Here is a 23,723-nt window from a genome sequence, read left to right on the forward strand (position 1 = left end):
AATATGCTCAAGTAACAATAGATGAATTTCTAAATAGGATGCTGTTTCCTATTAACTACAGGACTTTTATTTTGCTGAGCACTAAGACAAGTGGAGTATTCCACTGTAACAAGATATTGAATGGGTCTTTCCCTGTTGTCTGGAATTGTTGACATAGTCCCAAGCTGAGAACAATAGAGGAAAGGTAGCTTCACATTCCAAGCAGAGATTTTCACACACACACACACACACACAGAGAGAGAGAGAGAGAGAGAGAGAGAGAGAGAGAGAGAGAGAGAGAGAGAACTTACTAGAAAACATGAACGCTGACCCTGTGATCCCTAACCTTCCTACATACCTGCTGCCTATTGAAGAGAAGCATAGAGGCATATCTGAATGCAGAAACTGGAGCCTACTCCTCACTTACAGAATTACAAGTACGTAAACCTTCTTTTGGGGGGTGGGGGAGGAATCAGATTGAAATTAGGTTGTTTCTGATAAGTTATAGGACGAATAGGATAGGATGGTGTTTAACAACATGGCCTTGGAATTATATAGCCTGGGTTCAAATCACAACTCTGCCATTTACTAGCCGGAGAAGCCCAGAGAAATGACTTCATCTTTGTGAGCCTATTTCTTCATCCTTAAAAACGCAGATAATAACAGTACCTACTTCGTAAGTTTTTGTGAGGGTTAAAAGAAACGATACTTGTACTGTGCTTAGACAGAGCTTATCCCTTGGTCAATGAATGTGAGCTGTTATATGTGCCAGATATTTAACCAGCCCAGCAGCAGAAACTCAGCTCAGGAAGGCAATTTCTTCTCCATCTAGAAAACAAATATTTATTCTTTATATGAAAAATCCCTTTCTTGTTTCATATGAGATTTTGCTTCCCAAGTAAACAACTACAAATCTCAAGTATACCCCATAGGCAGCATGCAAAAATGATGAAAATCTGTTTTGCACAGTTTCCCTAAAATTTTGCAGCTAATGGAGGCCCTTTAATGGGAAAACTATTTTCTCAGTATTAAGCCGTTTCCCCATTCTCTACAAGCATATTTATCTTTCCATCTCTTCCCAATTGTTGTGTGTTTCACAGGTAGCCATGTGTAGAGTCACGTAGATGAAACTCTGAATCAGGAACCACAGGCTCATGCGATTTTATTCTTAGGAAGGGGATTGTCCTGTACAGACAAAAATGGCTCTGCTATTGATAATGACATCATTGAGTAACTGTTCTCTTAAGCATCAAGGAATATTGAGCTGCGCTCATTTTATTTTGCCATGTTACCAATAACTCACATATTGCCTGAGTTATAGTATATTCTTCTTGGTGCCTGGAATACAAAGGCAGGATCTCTGGTCTCTAACTTGACTGATCTTGCCACAGATGGTCACTGTGACCTTGGATGTCTTACAACCATACTCAAACCAACTGAGCTATTGGCTTGGACACTCTTCTGGATGATGCAGGGGCTCCCACCTCTGGGATAACAACATCCTATTTCTAAAATGGCCTGTGGGAAATTTACAAGGTCATGGTCGTGTTATTTACATGCAAATAGAAAAAGAAAATTAATTCCAGCAGGCCACATTCTAACTACAAATACCAGAAGAAGTTATAAATACACAAGAGGAAAACCAAACAGTCTGTTAGCATTATCTCAGAATGCCTAGAAAAGTGAGCCAACTGCATTAGTGGTTACAAAGAGCTTGAGCAAAATCTTATGGCCCTTGGCATGAAATGTTTTTTCTTTATGCTAATTTTGTAGATAGCAATTTTTGCCTGACATTCCCATGGTTAAACCAACAAAAGCATGAAATATATTTATTTTTAGAACTCCACTTATATTAAAATCATTTCTCTGTGCTGCTCTTAGAGTAGCAAGAAGCCCCAGATCGGTCTCCAGACTTCCTCAAAAGTTTTCTCTGACCTCGTTCTTAATAACAGTTAGTTACCAGTAAATACTAAACTCCTTAAGTCCCCAAGTTCAAGTTCAGTGTGAATTTCAGATCTGAGGGCTTTAGAGCAGGGTTCAGAGTTAGTCCATCATCATCTTTCAGCCCTAAGTTATTTTTTCATTTTAAGAATTTCATTTAGCATGCAGATGTGAGCATTTTATTAGCCCCAAAAGGGAAGAAATTAAAGCTGTATCTCAAGTTATTTTGCATGGATTCCCAGAAAGCCACCTGCATTGCAGGATGATGTTGGGGAAAAGTTGGACCACAGCACCATCTCCTGGTCCCATCTGGGTGTTGCACAGAGAGAGTGAGAAATGTCAGGGAACAGCTGAACACTTCTATAGAGTGACTTACTGTAGGCCATTAAAATGCACCAAGCCAGCAATGGTGTCACTAAACTATAACTGAAATACAAAATTGTGAGTGTGACCATCTCAACAAGCCCAGAACATTGATTGTTGCCAAACATTAAAATTCACCAATGTGATGTATACCCAGGTACACAAAAAGCTGGCAAGAACATGCGGGTATTAAAAAGGAAAATGAAAAATCTTTCGTAACAATGTGAGAAAATGTCTAGTAGATTACTAGCAGGAGGATAAAAGTACAGTGTCAGTTATAGTCATGGGAATATGAAAAAGGATGAGAAAATGTGAAAAGCGGGATGTATTAAAATGGCAACAATATGAATTTTTTCTAATGTCACTTAACATTACATGTTGTGTATGCAGTCTCACTTCATGATGGTGTATTCTATTCACAGGAAATATTCTGACAAACAGAAACAAGCCAAGTGCACCCAAATGACACATGATGACCGCTATCAAGCCGGCTCAACAAACAATTCTGTTTCTCTCCTGAATCAGCTGTAGATCATGTGGGTAAGGACACTCAGGAAGTTGGAATCACCTGAGAGCATTAATCCAGCATTACTAATCACCAGGAGTTTTATCTGCCGATCACATTGTCCCTGCAACCATCATTTCCAAACCTGATTTACACAGACTCCCCTGGAGAGCTTTTTAAAAACAGATTTCAGGTCCTACTCCCAGAACTACTGCAACAGAGTCTCTAAGGCTGGAGCCCAAGAAATTGCAGGTTCCAAATGCTCCCCAGGTGATTCTAAATGCAACTGTCAGTTCATGAGTTCACAAGCGGGACCCACTGGAGGATCACAGCTGTATCTCGTTGAGAAGGGTACACAGATTCAAAATTTTTACATTCCGTCCGGCACTGCTTATAAGAGATGTGGCTTCAGCTCCAGATCATCAAAGGTAAGCCTGCTTTGCTATAAAAGTTTGCTTATAGTTAACAGATTTGCTTTTGGGTAGACTATTTTCAAATGAACAAGTAACCCAATTTGTATATAATCTGTGGCTGCTTTCTTCCCCCAAACCTTTCCTTATGAACCATGAAAGTCAGGATAGTTTTAATGTTGACCAAAGTCTGAATCCAGGAAGAAAAATGTTGTGGATGATGAGGACTAGGGTGCTCACAGTTATCCAAAGGAAAAAAATCCCTTCTGGCTCAAGACCTATCTGGGTGATTGGTGGTGCTGAGCTAGGAGGCTCCTAGTGGACCAAGGCTGGAAACTGGAAGATTAATCAAAGCACCTGCAGCAATTTTGAGTGAATTAATAAATGCCAGCACTAAGATGAGAATTGAAAGGAGGCAAGTTTTCTTCAAAGTAATCCATGAATCTTATTTCCAAGAAAGGGCTTCCCTATATCCCCTTGTCAAAATTAGTGTGTCCCACCCTCTGAGTTTATTTCATTCTCACATCCCCATCAGAGTTCACATATCACAGTATTAGAGTTGATTGGGTGGTGTGTATCCCAACTTTCTGTTCATCAGATTCCAATATCCACAGGACAGATCTGCACTCTCACCTTCGCATGCCTTGATGCACCTAGAGTGGGACTGTGCCTGCAAAGCTCATAAATGTTAGCTGAATTTGTTAAAAAAGTTGGTGACTGATTTGGTTAAGGAGCGAGAATGTGTTACACTGAAGGTGTTGATTAGAACCAGCACTTTGTTTTAAACAACAGGAAATGCAATTCCTAATGGTAGAAATTACAAGGGACATAATAGATGGCCTTAGTAGAGGTTGTCACCAGTGAACTCAAGTATTTTTTTGGTTGCGACGCCTTAGCCATGACTGAGAGAGGAATGTGAGCCCAGGACAGTCTTCCCAGAAACACCTGACTGGGCACGAAGCAGAGCTGGGATTATGAGACTTGAGGAAACCTCTAGATTTCCTGCCACCTGTCTGAAATCTCACAACTCACCTTCTGACAATGAAAAAGGAAGGGATGTGCAGAGACAATTGGGGATCCACTAAAACTTTCTGACTCTGCTTTTATTCATGCGCGGAGGTGAAGACGAGAGGAAAATGAAAACTATTACAACTAGGAAATACAGAGGGACAAAACAGATAAAGAATTTTTTATAATCAGAAATATTGTTGTTTTCCTGTCAATGAAAATATTTGTGTAACTTGCATATGTATAATTAGTCAATTTCACAGAACACCATTTTCATATATTTTATTCCATTTCTCTCCAGAATCTCTGCTAAGCTATAAAACATTTAATTTAGTCCCATTAATCAATCCATAAGCACATATTCTGACCACACACTGTCCTACTATGTGTGCTGTGTACCGCAGCTTTACAAGGAGGATGAGCTGATTCCTATCCTAAAGGCCTTCATCTATAACTAATAAGACAAATTTATGAAACTATCAGTGAATAAAAAACACCACACAGGCTTATTGTGTGAAGTAATCAAACAGGACAGTAGACAATAAGGTATACATTTAAAATACCTGTTCTTAAAAGATCATTTTGAATCATTAGTTTCAGAATGAGCTCACTGATAAATTCATACTATAGATATGCTCTTTCCCACATCAAGCAAAGCCAAGGTACATAAAAATTTAGATTTATACCAGCTATGAATTAGGGAAGGGTAGCTCTGTTTATAAAATGAATTAACTTTAAAAGAGGATTTATCACAGCTCCTTTGAAATTTTGAGCCCATGGTACAACTTGAAAGCAGATTTTGGTAATTAAGAGCACATGCTCCAGAGCCGGAGGGCTGGATTCAATGTGGGCTCTGCTAGGTTCTTGCTGCGAGACTTGAGGCAAGTGATGAAATGTCTCTGCGTTTTAGTGTCTGTATTTGTGAAATGGAGATAATGATAGTATGTCTCCATGGGGAAATTTCAAAGATTAAATGAATTCGTGTAAAGTTCTTGGTGCCGTGCCTGGCCCTCATCTGCTGCAGAAAATTAGGCACAACACTGTCAGAACCAGGTGAGTGGGAAGCACCGGGACTAGGGGGAAAATTTAGTATTAAATAGAAATTTATTTTCTCCAGAAAGATCACAGCATAAATGTTTATATGTCTTTTTGAAAAACAAATAGATGTTATTCCTTTGGAAGATGCAGGAAGAAATCACATGTTCTATTTAGATACATACTTTCTCCCTTTTATCTCAGCCTTAAAGTAGATATACTTATTTGGTACATATTTATTTAGTACCAGATTGATGACAAGATCTTCCCACCCACTTCAGAGTCAATCCTAAGGTAGACAGACAGGCAACAGACAGACAACAAATAGATAATAAAGTGGTCCTCAAACAATTGAGGCTGAATGATAATTATGTCTAATTTCTGTGTATAGAAAAGCCATGCTTTCTGATCTTCTACATATTATCAGTAAGCATATGGTTGAAAAAGCAGTGATCATAATAATTATTCTTTTCATTGAAATGAGGCCAATTTAAAGCTAAATATAAAGATGAATTTAGCAAAAACTTAAGGCAAATAAAATACTGGTTCAGAGAATATTCTTATGTTGTGATTTTGTCTGGGCCTAATATAGTTTTAAAAGGTTCAAATAATTCTAAGGGCTTCCTTGTAAATAATAGTGGGTAGAGTTCCAAATAAATAATTTCACAGATATTCTGAATACTGGTTCGAATATAGTTTATTCTGAATTTTTGTTTCAGTCTCTGATGCTTGTAACTTTTCTTTCATATGTCTTATTCCAGCTAAATTGTCTTTGAAAAATTGATAGGGGCCTTGTCTCCTATATTTTTTTAATTTTGTATTCAAATGTAATAAAAATATAGAAAAATGCACAGATCATAAACATACAACTCAATGGATTTTCACAAACTGAACACTGGGTGTAATTAGCACCCAGATCAAGCAACAGAACTTACCAGCAGCTCAGAAGCCCACTTAATGGCCCCCTCAGGTCATTACCCACTTCCCAAGAGCAACCTCTATCCTGACTTCTAACTACATAGTTTACTGTATCCGTGGCGATTGCTGCATCACAACCAACCAGAAAACATGAGCTGCACACAAAAACAAGACTTCCTGGTTCACTCACCTAGGGTCTGCTCATCTTGGCTGAGCTCTCCCCATGTCTAGGGGTGGGCACAGCTGTCCTCCAGCAGGCCAGCCAGAGCATAGCCATGGTAATGGCAGAGGATGAAAGAAATGGCAGAATTATGCAAACCTCCTCTTTATGCAAAATGAGATCTGACAGAGCCAGGATTCGCGTGAGGCCAGTAAAGTGAGTCGCGCAAGTACAGGGCAGCTCCTGTCTTTATTGAAATTTTTGATATTTTGTTCACTAAGTTGATTTTTTGCATTAACTTTGATTTTTTAAAAACACTGCATCAAAATCTTTCTTTTCTTGGCTATTGCGGTTTTTGAGAACCCCTTAAACTTTGCGCCTAGGGTAAATGACTTACTTATCTCACCCTAGTCCTGGCCCTGGTGGGGAAATGAGCTTCACATCCTGAGAGGACCTGCAGTCACATGGCAAAGGGCGTGATTGTCAGGGAAGATAAAGAATCAGAGCTAATAATGAGATTAATTATCACAATTAGTTTTGGCCACTTTGGGCCATATATTAACGGGAATTGTACAATATGTATTCTTTTGAGTTTGGCTTTTTTCTCTTAACATTATGTTTGTGGAATGCATCCATAGTGTTCCATGTAGTTGTAAATCATTCAATTTCATTGCTAAATAGAACTCCATTGTGTGAAGACACCACCATGCTGCTGGCTATTTTATTAGTCACAATTTAGAGCTATTATGAATGATGCTGCTTTGAATGATCTAGTATAAGTTTCTGTTAAATACATATGCATCTCTGTTGGGCGTATATGTAGGAGTGGAAATGCTAGATTAGAGGGTATGCCCATACTCATTTTTAGTGGATACTGCCAGTTTTCTAATGATGAATTCTTTTACCTTTATTTTATTATAAGCCTTGATACCTCGTAGTGTAAGCCTTCCAATTTTTTTTTCTTTTTCAAGAATCATCTTGGCTACTCATGGCTCTTTGCATTCCTAAATAAATTTTAGAAGTAGCTTATCAATGTCCACAAGTGAAAAAAAACTAATAGAATTTTTACTGGGTTTGCTTTGAATCTGTAAAGTGACATCATCGCAACATGCTTCCATGTCTTACATTTTGGTGTCTCATACCTTTGACTATTTACTTTGAATGGAATAGGTAGCCGATAAATACATTGTCGGAACAAAGCTTTAGAATGAATTATATTTTCGGTGACGCTACACATTCTACCAACGCCTGAGCTGGTCCTTTTTTTCCCTCCCTCTGGGCCTTGCATGTGTTCTTTGAATCAGGCAGAATTCCCTTCGGGCCCTCCATCCCTCCTACCTGACAAAATCTAATCTTCCTTAACCACTGGACTCAAATTTCACTGCTCTACAGAGTTAACAGGTCTTCTTTGTGGTGCCCTATTGATTCTCCTTTCCCTGACTTTAAATCATCACAATATATTGTGATGACTTGCTCCGATGCCCATTAAACTTTTGAGTGCTGCCCAGAGCCAGCCTAGCACTCGGTAGATACATGTTGGATAAATGAAAACAGCCATTCTTGTTGGTGGTGGTCGGTTTAGATGGTTTGTTGGTTGGTTTACTTACTTAGTTTGTGTGGGACTTCACTTGAATTTAACTTTAGTCAAAGAAAAAAAAAAGTAGTGTCTTAGATGGCAAAGCAGTGAGCGTCAATCTGATTTTTTGTTTCGCTATTCATTTTAATTTGAAAATACTCATTTACCTCTTTCCAGTAAGGTTTTGAAGCAGATACATTGTTTGATCTGATTCACATCACATCTTCTAACTTAATTTAAAAGAAAACCATCAACTTTTCAGATACCAGTAACAGGATTTCTTTCATGAAAAGGCAGTCACACCTCCAATGACCACTAGGTGGCAGTTTCACTTTCAATACTATGATCAGTTTGATAATGTTGGGTGCTGTCATTCAAGAGATGTGAAGTAGGCCAGATGAATCATGGAGTATAACTTAACTAGGCCTGTTGGCAGAAAAATGAAGCCCCAAATCAGCTCTGGATAAAAATGGAGTTATAGGGAGTACGGCACGTGGAAAATGAAAAGGAGTGCCATTAGACGTTATTTCACTGAAAAGTTAGCAAAAAGCTAAATTAACCTCATCCACAAAATCGGTAGGAAAGGTGTATAAGATCGGAGACAGGTCAGATAGTGTTGAAAAGCAAAGGAGTCTCCTGTGAGCCCTCGAAAGCTGGAGCGCAGCCCCTCAGGAATGGAGAAAAGGGAAATAGGGCGAGGGCATGATTCTCGCCCCTGGAACCATTCTTGAATTCTCCTGGGAGGAAGGAAGTTTAGAGGCTTTAGACAACACTGGATATGGGACACTGCCCAAATGTTTTTTGTTGAAATTACTGTTAGTCCCCAAATTATCCAAGGGTCACGCTAAAATTTTGCTCTGCATTTGAGGGGCGGGGGCAGAGGACACGCGTTCATTACCTATTCTGTGCAAGAAACTTTATGGATTTTATTTTATTTAACCTTTATAACAATTTTGTGAATTAGGGAATCTTATCCCCATTTTACAGATAAGAAACCCAAGGCTCCTAGCGCTAACGTATCTTACGCAAAGTAAGAGATTGGGGGATTGAAACCCAGCACTCTGACTGTTGCCATGACCCCAAGTCGATTCTCAAGGAATCTCACCTCCCTCTCCTGAGAATAGAGCACCTGGCTCCTCAGGCTGCTGTGGGACGAAGGGAGACGATGCTCATAAAAAGCCCAGTGCAGCATCTGGGACACGGAGTCTTTTCTTACCAAGCTGCACTGTTTTGCCCATGATGATCTCACCTAAAAGTGACATCCTCACCACCCAAAGAGGAATCTCTCAGATTATGAGGTCCTGGTGGAGGAGAACTAAGCCAGAGGGCCATGGCAGAATGAAAAGGACTGACCTCAGTTGTCTGTGAACCCAAGACTGGTTGGTTCTCCTCTTCTGGGAACCACAAGAAGAACCTCACAGGGCTCCATTTAGTCTGCTGGTTCTGATTCAAAGTTTGATAAGGGACTTTCTGGGCTCAAAGTGTAAATCAGGGCCACGGTTCATCTCCACAGAAAACTGAGGTGGCTCCTAGAAGAGCAAATCCAGGCATTTTGTGGGGCCAATAGGCTACCCAGGGACCCTGAGAAAACTGAATGAACAATGAAACTTGAGAAGACCGCAAATGAAATCATTAGCTATCGTCTATCAGCACTGTATATTTGTATATACCATGAATCCCTTTGGGCCTAAAATAGGGAAACTGAGGCCCAGAGGTATCAAGGGACAAAGTAAATCCATACTGTGACAGCAAAGAGCACTGAGGTAGACCTGGGGAAGCAAGCCCTGGGCAAAGCTGTCCCTCTGAGGCCCCGGTTGTTATGACATGCACTCATAAGCTTATGATAGAGTTTCAAGTTTTGCATACAAAGAACATGAGGAATCAGATTACCTACTCATGTCCCTTTCTTTGCTGGCAACCCCACAAAGACCGCTAAAAACAAAGACACTCTAGGCCAAAGTGCAAGAGGACACTGCACCATCTGTGAGTTAATAAACAGTAGGGATTACAGTCTTTGTGAATGGGAACGGCTTCCTTATTTTTCTCCCTGCTGGAGTATGAACCAGGGAGAGAGAGAAAAAAGTTTAAAAGAAAAGCTAACAAGAAGGAGCCTGCAGCTTCTTCCTTGCCATCTTCATCACCATCACTGACATCAACCCTCAGGCATTGTCCCAAGTTGGGTGGGAAGAAGGAAGGAAGGAAGCAGGACTCCCACAAGGGACCTGAGGAGCGGAGAGATCGCAAGCTCTCCCCTAGCTACAGCTCCCACAGACACGTCTGTCACTGGGTCATGGGGAGACAGGAAGTGAGGAGAGGGCAAGGCACAGACAGGTGGGAGGTGCCAGAAGCCACTTCTGGGCTTCCTTGGAGTCAAGTGTTGTCATGGAGGAGGTCCACCAGTTTCTTTGGACCCAGACTGGTCCAGAGGCTGACAATTTGCCAGCCCCAAGAGGGTACTAGGAAAAGAGGAGCATGAAGCATGGGTGTGGGTCACCTGCCTGGGTGTGAGGGGCCAGTGGCTGCCTCTCTGAAGCAGCAGAGATGATAAAAAACAGTGGGGAGCCTCCAGCAACATCTATCCCAGGGCCAGGCAGGTGTGGATGCCGCCAGCAGACACCAGCAAAGAAGTTAACCCAGATGTTCTAAGAAGCATATAGGACCAGAAAGATGCCCTCCCTACCCCCACAATCCAGCCAACCATGAAAAAGGCCTCCTCCACCATTGGCAGCCACTAAGGAAATTGGGGGTGCCAGATGCAAGAAAATTATGTTCGATTAGAAAATGTATTCTACTCTGTAGCCATTTGTATTAGTTTTCTATTGCTGCCATAACAAATTACCATAACTTTAGCAGCTTAAAACACAATATATTATGTTTTAGTTCTGCAGGCCAGAAGTCCCATGAGTCTCACTGGACTACAGTCAAGGCATTGATTGGCAGGGTTGTACCCCTTTGTGGAGGCTCTAGGGGAGAAAGCACTTCTTTGCTCATTCAGGTATTGGCAGTTCCATGGGGTTGTAGTACTGAGGTCCCTGTTTCCTTGCTGGTTGTCAGCTGGGGTTACTCTCAGCTCCTAGAAGGCTCCCTTTAGCCCTGGCATGTAGCCCCTTACATTTCAGAACCAGCGACAAGGCACCGAATCCTTCTCATACTGCCATCTCTTTGATTCTTCTTCTATAATCACATTTCTGCTTTTAAGGACTTGTAATTAGAATTGGCCCTCCCTGATAATCCAGGATAACCTCTACTTTGCAAGGTCCATGATATTAATCACACCTGCAAAATCCCTTTTGCCACGTAAGATAACATTCACAGGTTCAGGCTTTAGGACATAAATATCTTTGGGGGCCATAATTCTGTCTACCACACCATTATATATTCAATAAGTATTTACTTAGTGCCTTAATAAGCCAGATAGAGTCTAGTCACTGATTTAAGTTGTCAGCATTAGGGGCATTAGGCTGGGGAGGGAAGCTGGGTTGGGGTGCAGCACCTGGGACACCTGTCTCAGGGCTCCTCTGCAGTATTCCAGGGGGTGGAATAAAGTGCATCATAGATCGCACCCCCACCGTCACCCCTCTATCCCACTTGACTCCCCAGCCTTCATCCCTAAATTGTGCAGCTGCATAACTCTGGAGAGGTTCATTCCAGTTCCCTGGGAAGCAGGAGCTAAGCTCTCCAAGGGACGGAGACAAGAACCTGCTGGATCCAGGTGTGGCCATAGCAGAAAGACCAATAAGAGCATGCTAGGACTTGCAGCATCCTAGAGAGGCCTGGAGACAGATACTGGTCCTGCCCTTTACTCTGTTTCCTGACCTGGTTTTACAGTCCTTCAAGGGACAAGAGAGGGAAATGCCCAGGGTCCTCTAGGGCCCCTTGTAACTCCAGATCATAAAAGAGAGATGGTGGGAGGTTAATTTTTCACTAGCGGAAGCCCCTTCCGGCTGAGGTTCCCTGGCCTATATTTTGTAGCTCCAGGGCTTATGAGAGCCACCAGCTTGCTGGTTTTTTTCTCAACCACAATCATGGTGAGTCAGCACAGAGGTTAGCTCTCAGCCAGGAGGCCACAGCCCCCAGCGGAGCTCCAGGTGGTTCGGCCTCTCAATCAGCCTGGCCCTGGGCCTGCCCCCCCTCCGCCCCGCCCCCCCACTCCCCGTGCTCCTTCTAGTCTTGAGCCTCCCTGGTTGACTGACACTCTGGCCACTACCCAAGCAGCAATTCATCTAGCTGAGTAGAGAGCTTCCAAAACCGTGACATGAAAGGCAAAAGCAACTGATAAACCAGAAAAAGAGTCATCAGTCCCCTGTAATAAGCACAAGTTAGCACCTGGCCAACCGCATCTGAGGATCTTTGCTCCAGGCCAGACTTGAGATAAGAGGGAAGTGGTGGGGCGTTCCACCTTCCTCTGCTCTCGCATCCTTATCCAGAGTCTTCCAGATACAGTCCACAGCACAGCATGACATGCTGGCCAACCAGACTTCCAATGGCAGGAAGAGCTACCAGGAAGGGGTGCTCAGTACCTCTCACTTAAATGGCTCTTTACTATTCATCCCACAAAACCAAAAATGCCAGTGGTGGTTGTCATTTCTGCTCCTACCACTTAAAATTTGCTGGCAGGGGAAACCTTTAAAGGGCGATGCCCTCATGGACATGGCATTCCTCCTTTTATCTTTCCCATACCCCTCTACAGGGCTAAGTCACTGACAACTGCCCTGAGTGACACAAAACAAGCTGATAGCAAGGAGGAAACAAGCACCAGACAACAGCTCTGTTGCTTGGGAGACAAGGTTCCTCTGAAGGTCTCCCACCCCCACCCAACTCTGCCTAGGTCTTACAGGGTCTGTCTCTGCATTTCTATTTAAGGACGCTGGTCTCCAGCTAAACCTGAGAGCCAGCTTTCCTCTTTGATCATCTCCTGAAGAGCACCATTACAATGATCAGAGGAATAGATGTCTCTAATCACACGCACGCTTTAGCTTTACAAATGGAGTGTGACAGAGAGTTCTGCTGGTGCTTTTTAGCAGAAAGGCACATTAACAGGAAGGGTCATTTGCCCCTCTGCAGTCTCTGATTGCTGATTGTAGGCAGATGTGGCTTCTGTTAGTGGTGTTACATAATTTCCCTCTTGTTCCTGATCTATTTTTAGTAAAATGTCCCTGGGAAACTTTGCACCTCCTTAAAATATCCAAGACATGTGTATCTGTATATTTTCCTACCAACTTCCCACATTTCAGCTTCAGTGGGTTCAGAAATAAGTTAATAGTTCAACCATCTGAAAACGATTACATAAGAGAATCCTGATCTCCACGTTTTTGCACCACCACAAAACTGACATCATCTCAACCACCTGACTTTGGGAAGTAGGGACAAATCCTCTCTTCACTGTGGTCCTGGACCCAGTGTCCTTGCTAGGGACATAAGCTAATCATCATGAGCACATCACAGAACATCTTCAACTCAGGAAATTCAAGAGAGAACTCATTGGCTGAGAGGGTCTGCAAGGCTGTGCACCACCCACGAAACTACAGAACATGCCAGTTCTCATCAATGGAAAATGTAAGACAGCTCTCAGAGCATAGGGAAAAATTCTATGTCCTGTCGTGGAGACAGAGATTCACATATAAAGTACTTAAGAAAACAACAGATTTATAATGAACCAGAAACAAGGTGACATTAAAAGGAGGGTGCTGTCCTTGGGGTTGAAGGTGAGGTCCTTTTAGGTGTACAGGTGGACTAAGGCAACACTGTCTCTGTGGGAGAGTCTTATGTGCTCTGCCATAGATCATCTGGGAAACTTCTTGATGGTCACATTACCATTTAGGAACCTTTAACACAGGTATCCAGTCATGTCCTGGGATTGGCCTAAGTTCTACATGAGCTTGGACACTATACCCTCTGCTCCAGCCCACTAGCCTTCTCACCGTTCCTCCAGCATCCCAAGTCTGTTCCTACCTTGGAAGCCTTCCCTGCTATTCCCTATGTCTGAACCATTCCTCCCCCAGTTCTACCTGGCTAGGTTCCTCTTAGCATTCAGGCCTCATCCTAAACATCTCCCCTCAGAGACTCCTGATGCCATCTCTGAAGTGGCTCATTCACCCCAAGAGTTCACTATCCCGCCATCCTCTCTCGTTTTCTTCTCGTCACTGTCTGACACTTTAGGTCAGATTTGCTTATTGTCACCCTACACAAGGGTGAACTTTGTGGGAACAGGGCCTTTATCCATCCAGTTTACTGCTGCATTCCTAGGGCCTCAGATGATGCCTGGCACATAGTTGGCAGCCAGTAGACATCTGTTGAAGGAATGTTGAAAGGCATATTCAGATGTACATGTTTGAAGGCCTAAGAATTCCCGTAGGAGTCGGACTTGTGGGACAGAGCAAGATAGGGGGGGCGGGGGGCGGGGAATCCCCTGGGTGGATGAAGACTCCAGAGGAGAAGGTGACACTGGGCACCAGGGCTTGAATGTCCTCCCAAATGGCTGTTACGTTATACTTCACATTATATCTTACCTTATACTTGGCTGAAAATCAAATATAAGGCCGTGTTCTGTCATTCCCACCCTAACCTCTCCCCAGAGAAGAAGTGCACTGAAGTGAGCACTAACTAAGGCCCTCTGGGACCAGAATGGAGACCCCACAGAAAGAGCTTATTTCCAGAGAGCATCCAGGAAGACCTCTTGGAGCATCCACGGATACCACAAAGATACCAGGTGCCAGACGTCTGCACCTTCAGAACATCTTCAACTCAAGACACTCAGGGGAGCACCCCAAATCTGAGAAGTAACTCTTAGGGGGTGCAATTTATGTGCGCCAGAAAAACTGTTTGGTTCCCTGCCCCCACGCCCCACTCCCTGGATATAAAACAGAGGAGGGAGACAGAGAAAGCTTTAGAAAAGCAGTGAGAAGTGAGGGACAGTCTTGCCCCTGCCACCAGCCAACCCTGAGACCTGGTCCTGCATGGGGGAGGGAGACTGGGGTAAGGAAGAAAGAAAAAATGGTTTCTCCGTGAGATCTGGAGATCTGGTGAGCAGGTCAGATTGGAATTCTCATAGCTTTCTGAGCCGCAACCCCTGCAGACCTGCCCTACAAGACACATCATGATTCTCATTTTCCAGGCAAAAAATAGAAGACTCAAAGTGCAATGGACGCTCGTTTGCCCGCTAAATCTCCATCTCCACTCAACCTCCTCTCTGTATTAGAATCCTGATTCTAGGTATCAGGTGGGCAGAGCTCAAGGGAGGCTGAGCCCCTACTCCAGCCCAGGTAAGGGAATCATGATTAGACTGAGCCAGGGGTCTCAGCTCTAGCTGCACATTAGAATGATCCAAGTGCAGTTAAATCGGCCTCTCTGGGAGCGAGTCATAGGCCTCAATAGTTACAATGCTCCTCAGCGATTCTCATGTGCAGCAGTGCCGGGACTCACCCGTCTGAACTACAAATGATCGTTTCCATCCTCACCAGCATGGAGAGGAAGTGTTCTGGGGGCTTTGAGCAAGGCAGGATTTCCTTCTTTTAAAAATGCATGTATTGTGTTGATGAAACAGGCTGTGCTCCCCTTAGAGGTGGTGCCTGAACTGTGGACACCACCTTAAGAACAGATGCCAGTACACTAAGGTTGGCAGAGAAAACAAAGGTGGGAGAGCTGGATACTTGAAATGTTATCGAGCAAATGATTTACCCCAACCTTGGAACTGCCCTGTTTCTGGACTTTCTGTGTAAATGAGTTAGTAAAAGATGGTTTGGCCAGTTTTAGTTGGGTTTTTCATTACTTGCAGCTGAGAGGATCCTAAATGATACAGTCCAACAGCAAGTGGCAGAGCCCAAAGTCAAGCCAGGTCCAGCGCAAAGGCCACCAATAGAGTAAGGAGAGTCCAAGGGACAATGGGAGGGCATTGGGATCAGATCATTGAATTTCTAAACAGTTTTCAGCTAATAAAAAGTAGTTTGTTAAGGTTAATATATTATCTTCGATTTTTTTTTTCTTTCTCTTATTCATCAGAATCAGAACCTGAAAATGAAGAAGCATATTATCTAGATAGTTAATTGCCAGCTTCTGGTTTAAAAATAATAATAATTAGAAAGTCCGGGTTTGAAGTTTGGAAAGTTACCAAAGTTAATAGCTAAAATAGGGACTCTGGATTGTCTTGGATTTTAATGAAATATCTAATAAATCTATTCATCTAGCCAGTAACCTCAGTGACTAAGGAGTCTAACCAGTTTTTCAACTGAATTGAGTCTTTAGTAATTTTCCATTTGAGGCCCCCAAGTTATACATTAAAAAGGCCCCTTTTACTACTTAGTCGTTATAAAATCATTAAATCTCTAGTGAAAAGCAGTTGCCAGAAATACAAGTGTTTCTTGGAAGGTTCTTGTACCACATCCCTTACAGAAAGGTGGTGCACATTTCAGCTCACCTACAAAGCTGAGACGGCTAGAAATTTCCACGACAGTACCGAGGAGCTGCCTAAAGGTGGCGCTTGAGGGTGATACTAAACAGCGTTTAGTATCAATTTCAACTTCTGGAAAAAGTCAAGGTTAGTCTTTTCTTCCTGATAAAGTTAATTGCCTTAAGTTAACGCACAGCATAAGACTTTGTGGCATAAAAAGAATAACAAAATTATAAAAGGTATAATTTGGAGGCTTTGCCAAGAGCTGTGATGATCACACCCTGATAAGTTTAAATGTTCTGAAGCCCAAGTGCTCAGTGACAAGGGTTGTCTGGGGGAGAGATACCGCCAGCATCAGTGTTCAGGCTCTGGAGAGGAAAAAGCTTTTTGGTCTGCAATTACCAGCCTGCTATTCTTTAAAACACATCTACTTGATGCTTGCCATTTTTTCAAGCATGCTTTTCCCCTGATGGTTTCACATGTTCGTTCACACAAGTAAAATATGCTTTTTACACTTTGCTGGATGTTGAAGTTGATGCCTGAGGTAAAGAGTTAGATCCTCACCTTGTCGTGGCTTTCCCTAACTCTGGGTTTGTGAAGCTCCGAAGTACAAAGCACACTCATCTAGGTAATACTGGAAGGCCACCAAGTTTGTATTTTCTGCCCTGCTTCCCAAGCCTGCATCCTTATGTGTATGCCACTAAAGTTCTTCCCTCTGAAACCCAATGAAAATGTGCCTTTGCCCCCCTGGAGAGTAAGCTGCTTCTAGAATAGGAGCTGCTAATACTTTCTCTTCCATCACATAGGCAGTAATAGACCTCCTACCTTTTGGTTCCATATCACCACCACCCCATGCTCCAGTGCCTTTCCACCTTGGGCTAAAACCAGCATGAACTAGATCTCCCATGGCACATCCCTCTGCTTTTATAAGGTCCCAAACTCTGGGCTAAGGTTGTTCTGGTTCTTGGCTTGTTCTCCTGAAGATTAGGTCAAATCTTCCCTACTGAGGAGAGCTCTTCTGAAGAAGAAATTAGAGTTTACCTTTCTGCTTAGAGCACCCCATCCCAGGTCTGAGAAGAAAAATTTTTCTGGTCTCTTATACCTTTACAGAACCTTGACTGTGCTGGACCATTGTGCAGAAAGGTGGCCAAGATGGAGGCTGATAGAAATGGATAGCCAGTAAGCATTGATCTGGCCTCGCACCTTCCATGGCTCCTAAAGCTACAGCTTCTTATAAGAAGGAAGAAGAACTTCCCTTTATTTCATTTTCACCTCCACAGCCTGGTGGCCTGGCCTGATTTGCTGCCACTTGCCTTCTTGAGTTTCTTTTTCCCAGGGTCAGTCATCTTCCCAGGGTTTCCTGCAGAGAGAAGTAGTTCAAAAAGAGGGAAATCAGAAGGCAGACTTGAGGAAAGGTGGTGAGCCACAAAGAAGGCTTGAGAAACCAAAGGGCTTTGATTGAGAAGCTCATTCCCTTATTCCGCATGCATGTTTTGAGTTAGATGTCAGCACAATCCCCAATGTTTTTTCTTTCTGACCAATACTTGTTACCCAGACTAACTAGAATAAATAGGTCATTGTATGGGCTCCATTGAATACAATGACCCATATCTTTATTCTTCGGTATGTCCTTTGGAAAAGGCATCCTTTCCGAAGACTCCTATCTGTAAGCAATTTCACAAGAGGAAAGGCCAGCAGAACATTCCACCTGCGCTGGGCATATGACTAATATTTTTCATTACCTTTATATTAGAAATTCTCTAATATAACTGCATTTCCTCATTTGTAGATGAGGAAATTGAAGCTCAAATAAGCTAAATAACTCATGCAAGTTCATTCAGCTTAGAAAGGAAGAATTCAGGGACCTGGGAAGGGAGGTGTAAACCTAATGTTCAGTTTCAGAGCAAGCAAGGAAATTTAGGGTATGGCAGCAAAGGAAATGGCCTGGACAGAAATGTGAAGAAGTGGGTTTGATTAAGAAATCCAGATAGATATGCATGGTGTGAGCATAGGGCACTTGACAGTGTGCAAAGGGACATGACCTTACAGTTGAGTGGTGAAGGAACTTGCATGTCATGCTGAAAGATGGCACTATTCTGTGAGCCAAAGATTTTGAGCAGAGTTTACTAAGAGCTTTGACCAGAATATTTCAGAAATAATGTACTACTTTTGATTGATTTAGTTAATTAACAAAACTCATGAGACAGGATAACACCACTCTTGCCCCATTGTATGGATTATTAAACTAAGGCAGAGAAATTAAATGATGTGCTTAGGATCATAGATTGTCAGTCATTAAGAAAACCTGTGCCCTAGTCTTCCAACTCCTGGTCCTGAATTCTGTCCCTAACAGTGACCTAATGTTCGATTCCAAGAAAACTGCCAGCCTGGGCACATTTACCCTGTGCTGAAAATACAAAGACAGCTGAGCCCCCACCCGCCTCACTCAGGGCCTCTTTACACTACACTGCCTCTGCACATGCACTTCACAGTTTAGCAGAAAAGTTTCTGCCACTCTCAATCTTTTCTGGGTTTGTAGATGCAAATTCTTCTTCATAGTGAGAAGGAAAATTCAGAACCTAGCTGACCTTTTTCACTCTAAATTACCTTTTGCACTTTCCCTGTCGAGGTCAGAGCAAAAAATATATAATTTCTCTTTAGCAAATTGAGTTTCAAGAAGTTTACAGCATTTCATTTAACAAGATACACTTCACTTTGGTGTCTTCACTCCTCAGCATACCCCGTAACCCAATAACGCTGAGTAGAATAACGCTTTGAAGAATTCTAAGAACCTTCTCACAGGAAAGGGTGGCTTAGGGGCCTCTGGCTGTTCTCTCTGGGTTCTCTTGAGCTCAGAGTTTTGAAGTGTGGGTGTGGCCAAGAAAAATTGGTTGGGGGAGGGGGAAGGGTGCAAGGAGTGGCAATCTAGGGAACCAGCCATGAAAAACCTTGGTTAGCCAAATATATCACTTCTGGGGACAGCAGACCCCTCTTTTATACATGGCTATATCCCCAGCCCCCCACACAGTAGAATAAGCATAGTTTGTTGATGTCGATTATGGTTCTATATCACTAACTAGGCAAAGAAGAAAGGAGGGTGTGCATGGAAGGCAGCGTTGAGAGACAATATGACTTCCTAGGAATACTAGTGATGTCAGCATTTAGGAGCTAGGTGTCAGGGTGTGGGAAAGAACAGTGTCAGTCATAGAAACCTGCTGTGAAAGCCAGGGCTCTGGGTACAACAGCCTAGAGCCAAGCCCTGATACCACTTCTTCTAGCTGCATGACTTTGGGCAAATTATAGAACCTTCTGGGAATCATAGCAACATCTACTTCAGAAAGTACCCATGAGGACTGAGGGATAAACCATATAGAAGCATTTAGCCTGGTACCCGGCATATACCCCTGTGAGTTATTATTCATTAAAAATTCAAGATTGTCCCTCTTGATTCCAAAAAGTCTTTCACCTCAGTGGACTTTCTCTTACACATTTTTCTTTATTGTTTCTAGACATGGTACTTGCAAGGCGTATGTACATATTTGTAATTCTCGTTCACCACCTTACCCACATCCAGTTAATCAGTTCCTCGTGAACAAAGCAGACTTCTCAGCCTGCTGTACAGTCAAAAGGTTGTGCTGCCTCCTCCTGCTCTCCTTCCTGTTTAACTAAGTTTTGTTTCTTATTTTCTGGGAAATGTCTTTTGCCTCAGGTTCCTCCTCTCCAGAGCCAGCAGGAGGGCACCACAGTTTCTGTCTCACTAAGCACATAATGGGGCATCCTGGGGAGATAATGGATTCCTGAGACCAAGGGGCCATTTACAGGGAAGAGCCCAGAGTCTCTGGGTCAGGAGTGAGAGCGTAGAAACCTCGCTAATGCACTCCTTCCATTACTGTTCTCCAATTTTTCCTCTCTCCCACTATTACTTTCAATTAAGCTTTGCTTTTTAAAAGCCTCCATCTGCCCCCGGGGTCATTAGCTTTCATCTGGCACAGCAGTTAGCAGCCACAGCTGGCCCTGGCGCTTCTCAGAAATCTCAAAGTTGAGGGCCAGATAATTTTTTAGAAAGCTCCTTAACATGGTTCTTCACCTTGAATGTTTTCAGCTTTGACAAAAGCCACTTGAACATGGAGCCTGACTAAGTGATGTACTAGAGGGGGAAAAAAAAGTCTCTAGCTTTATCTGTTTAGAGCAAGAGTTCATTTTGCAAGTGATTTAGCAGCTATGGGTAGATTTTTAAATTTTATTGGATATTTTAACTCAGTTTGACTCCTAACAACTCTGAAAACCCAGGCTACACTGAAAGCTCTTCACCAGCCAAATTGGGGAGGGGGTAAAACTGGGGAAGGGTCAGAACTGATAGAACATCAGAACTACCCAGACATTCTTGCTGTACAATATTTTTCTACTAAAATCTTGGAACAGTTCTCTTTTCCAATATTCTGTTTCACTTCCCCACACTCCCGCTTACAGCTCTTCCTCCCATCCCACCCCTCAAAAGAGTTAAGGTCGGAGTCCTCGGTCTTCTCTATATAATTTAAAAGTAACAGCTCCTGTAATTTGTATATACTGCCACCAGATGGCAACAGAGGTCACAGTTCTATTAGTATACTTTGTGCCAGATACCTTGCTGGGCATTAAAAATCTGTGGTGAACAAAGAGGAGCCCTCCTTCCGCCCCCCCCCCCCAAAAAAAATTCTAAAAGTAGCAAGACGGACGTTAAGCAAAATATTATAACTAGTTAAATTACAGTGCTGGAAGGCAGTTTCCAGAGGCTAGTGCTGGGAGCGGGCAGAGACAGCAAAGCTCACTGCATGTTGCAGTTTCTGCACTTTCTCCAGCCACCTTGCAAATAGGTGGGGCCTCGTTACTAGTTCAGGGCAATGGGATATGAGTGGAAATCACATGTGACACTTTAGAGAAAAGCGGAGAACAGTGAGCATAATTTCTCCATGCTTCTTTCTTCTTTTGCTGTGACAACTGGCGACGTGACAGGCAGTAGAGCTTCTGTTGACCTGAACCCCTGAGTGACTACACAGAGCAGAGCCATCACTAACCCCCGGACCTCCACTGCTCATGTTGGATGGGTAGCATAAATCTTTATTGAATTAAGCCATAGAGATTTGGGAGTTAATTTGTTTCTGAAGCATAACCAAGCAAATATGTTAGTCTAAGAACTAATTTTCTAGTTGCACAGATGGAACCTTATAAGATGTCTTTTTCCTCTAAGTGAGTGGGTCTTTGCATAAGAATTGTGAAGATGGAGAAAAACAAACTCAAACTGCATTGCCACCTCCAATCCTCCTGAGGCCAGTGGGAAGAAAGGAGAGCTTCCCTAACAAAAGGGGCTATGTACCATTATCATTTCTTACCACTACAAGCAGGACACTAAGCTGATGATAACAGACCGGAAGGGTATGATTATTCCAGCAGGCCTGGGGTCTCAGGCCAGAGAAGGGCAGATCTCTGGGCTGCAGGAGTAACTCATAGACTGTTGTCTCAGGCTGACCACAAAGATGGCTCTGAGGTCTCTCTAGCAGCCACAAACATAATGAAAATCATGAGGCATTTAGTGGCTGGGCTAACCAGGCACCTGTATCCCACCAGCTGGCTTTCTTTTCAGTTATGTTTGTTTGCTTGTTTGTTGGGGTTTATTCTGAGATAATTTCACACTTATAGGGGAAAATAAAGAATAGTAGAAAGAACACCATTTACCCTTCACCCAGATTCACTAGTTTATGTACAAAGGGTTTCTAAAAACCAGTTGATCTCTCATATCAAACATAGCTTTAATGCCTAAACTCAAAACTTCAATATTAAATTTAATAAGCCATTTTTATATTTAAGACTTGCAAAATATATAGAGTAGCCTTAATATATAAAGAGTTATTTCAAATTCATAAAGAAAAAGGAACACCCTTTGGAAAAATAGGCAAAGGCCATGTGTAGCCAGTTGACAAAAGAAGTAGAATTGGCAAAGCTATGAAAGAAGTCAAACTCTCTAGTAATTAAGCATGAATTGAATCCTCATTTTCCACCTATCGGACTGACAAAGCTTTACATGAATGATAATACTTGTGTTGGAGACAATATGAGGAAATGGGCACTCTCGTACGATAGTGCTGGTTCTGGAAACTGGCGCAATATTCTGATTAGTTTATCGGTCAAAAAATAGCATAAAAAATTTTAATGTACTTACCTTTTAACACAGCCATTTTAATTCTAGGAACTGATCTGTAGAAACAGGAAAATAAGTGTCCCTTACCCACCCCTGAGAAGAAGGGTATTCATCACAACATTATTTATCAGAGAAAATATAAAAAAGTAGAGACTTTGGCTAAATAATGGTGCCTCATACAAAGCACTAACACCGCATACACAGCACTTACTGAATGCTAGGCTCTCTTCTTCACACTTCGCATATATTAATTAACCCATCTAATCCTCCCAACAGATAGGTATCACAGTTACCATCAGCATTTTACAGATGATTGAAACTGAAGTACAGAGAGGCTCACTACCTCATTCCAGATCATAACACGAGTAAGTGTGGGGCTAACCTTGGCACCCAGGCGTCTGGCCCCAGAGTCTGTCCTATGAGACATAGACTATCCAGCCTCTCATATGGTGTTTAAGCCTCTCTCTGTAGCCAATAAAATAACAAAATAGTTTCCACTGTTGTGGAAAAATGCTCATAATGCAGGAATATCTCGGAGATATTGCACTTTTGGTTCCAGACCACGGCAATGAAGCATGTATGACAACAAAGCAAGTTGTAATCTTTTGCTGGTGGAGAGTTTGCCTTCAGTTGGTAAAAAACACAACTCTGCGAGGCACAATAAATACAAACACAATAAAACAAGGCATGGTTATATATGAATGAGAAAAATAGATTAGGAAATATTACATACAGTCTGAAACCATTTTTTAAATAAGAATGTATAAAAAATATTCTGCAATCAAAAAACTTGATTGCAAAAAATATTCTGCAATCAAAAAATTAGCAGTGTTAAGATTTGAGGGGATTTTTGCTTCCTCTGTTTCTCTTTGTTTTCTAAGTTTTCTACAATGACCGTGTAATTCTTGTGATATAAAAAATTCAGTGATTTTTTTTCCCACTACCCAATCCTGCTTTCTTTTCATCCTTTCTTTGGATATCAGTTCCACGGATTCTCCCTAATTAATATCGTATACACTAAACTCTGTCTCAGAGTCAGCTTCCCAGAGAACCCAACCTGTGAACGTTGGTGCCAGGAGTGATCCAAGAAAGCAGGTAATAAAATGATATCTAGGAGCTAGGTCACTCACCACCCAGCTGGCAATGAGAACCCCATCCCTGAAGGTAGCTGGAGCGCGAACAGCCCCTGATCCAATTAAAAATTCCCTGTGATGAATGAGGATAATGCATAGGAGGAAGGGAATGCAGTTAGCTGGTGCTATGTATC

General features: G+C 42.5%; 1 long non-coding RNA gene across 1 annotated transcript in view; it reads left to right on the top strand.

Moving 5' to 3' along the window:
• The first annotated feature begins 225 nt into the window (after positions 1 to 225).
• Positions 226 to 23,723, top strand: part of LOC107196290 — a 106,497-nt gene continuing 82,999 nt past the window's right edge. The window contains exons 1-2 of the long non-coding RNA XR_001517681.2: positions 226 to 416; positions 2,706 to 3,216. This is a non-coding gene — a long non-coding RNA (uncharacterized LOC107196290). The remainder of the gene's footprint in view (positions 417 to 2,705; positions 3,217 to 23,723) is intronic.

Source organism: Pteropus alecto, unplaced genomic scaffold (assembly GCF_000325575.1).
Source record: "Pteropus alecto unplaced genomic scaffold, ASM32557v1 scaffold86, whole genome shotgun sequence".
In the NCBI taxonomy this organism is placed as follows: domain Eukaryota; kingdom Metazoa; phylum Chordata; class Mammalia; order Chiroptera; family Pteropodidae; genus Pteropus; species Pteropus alecto.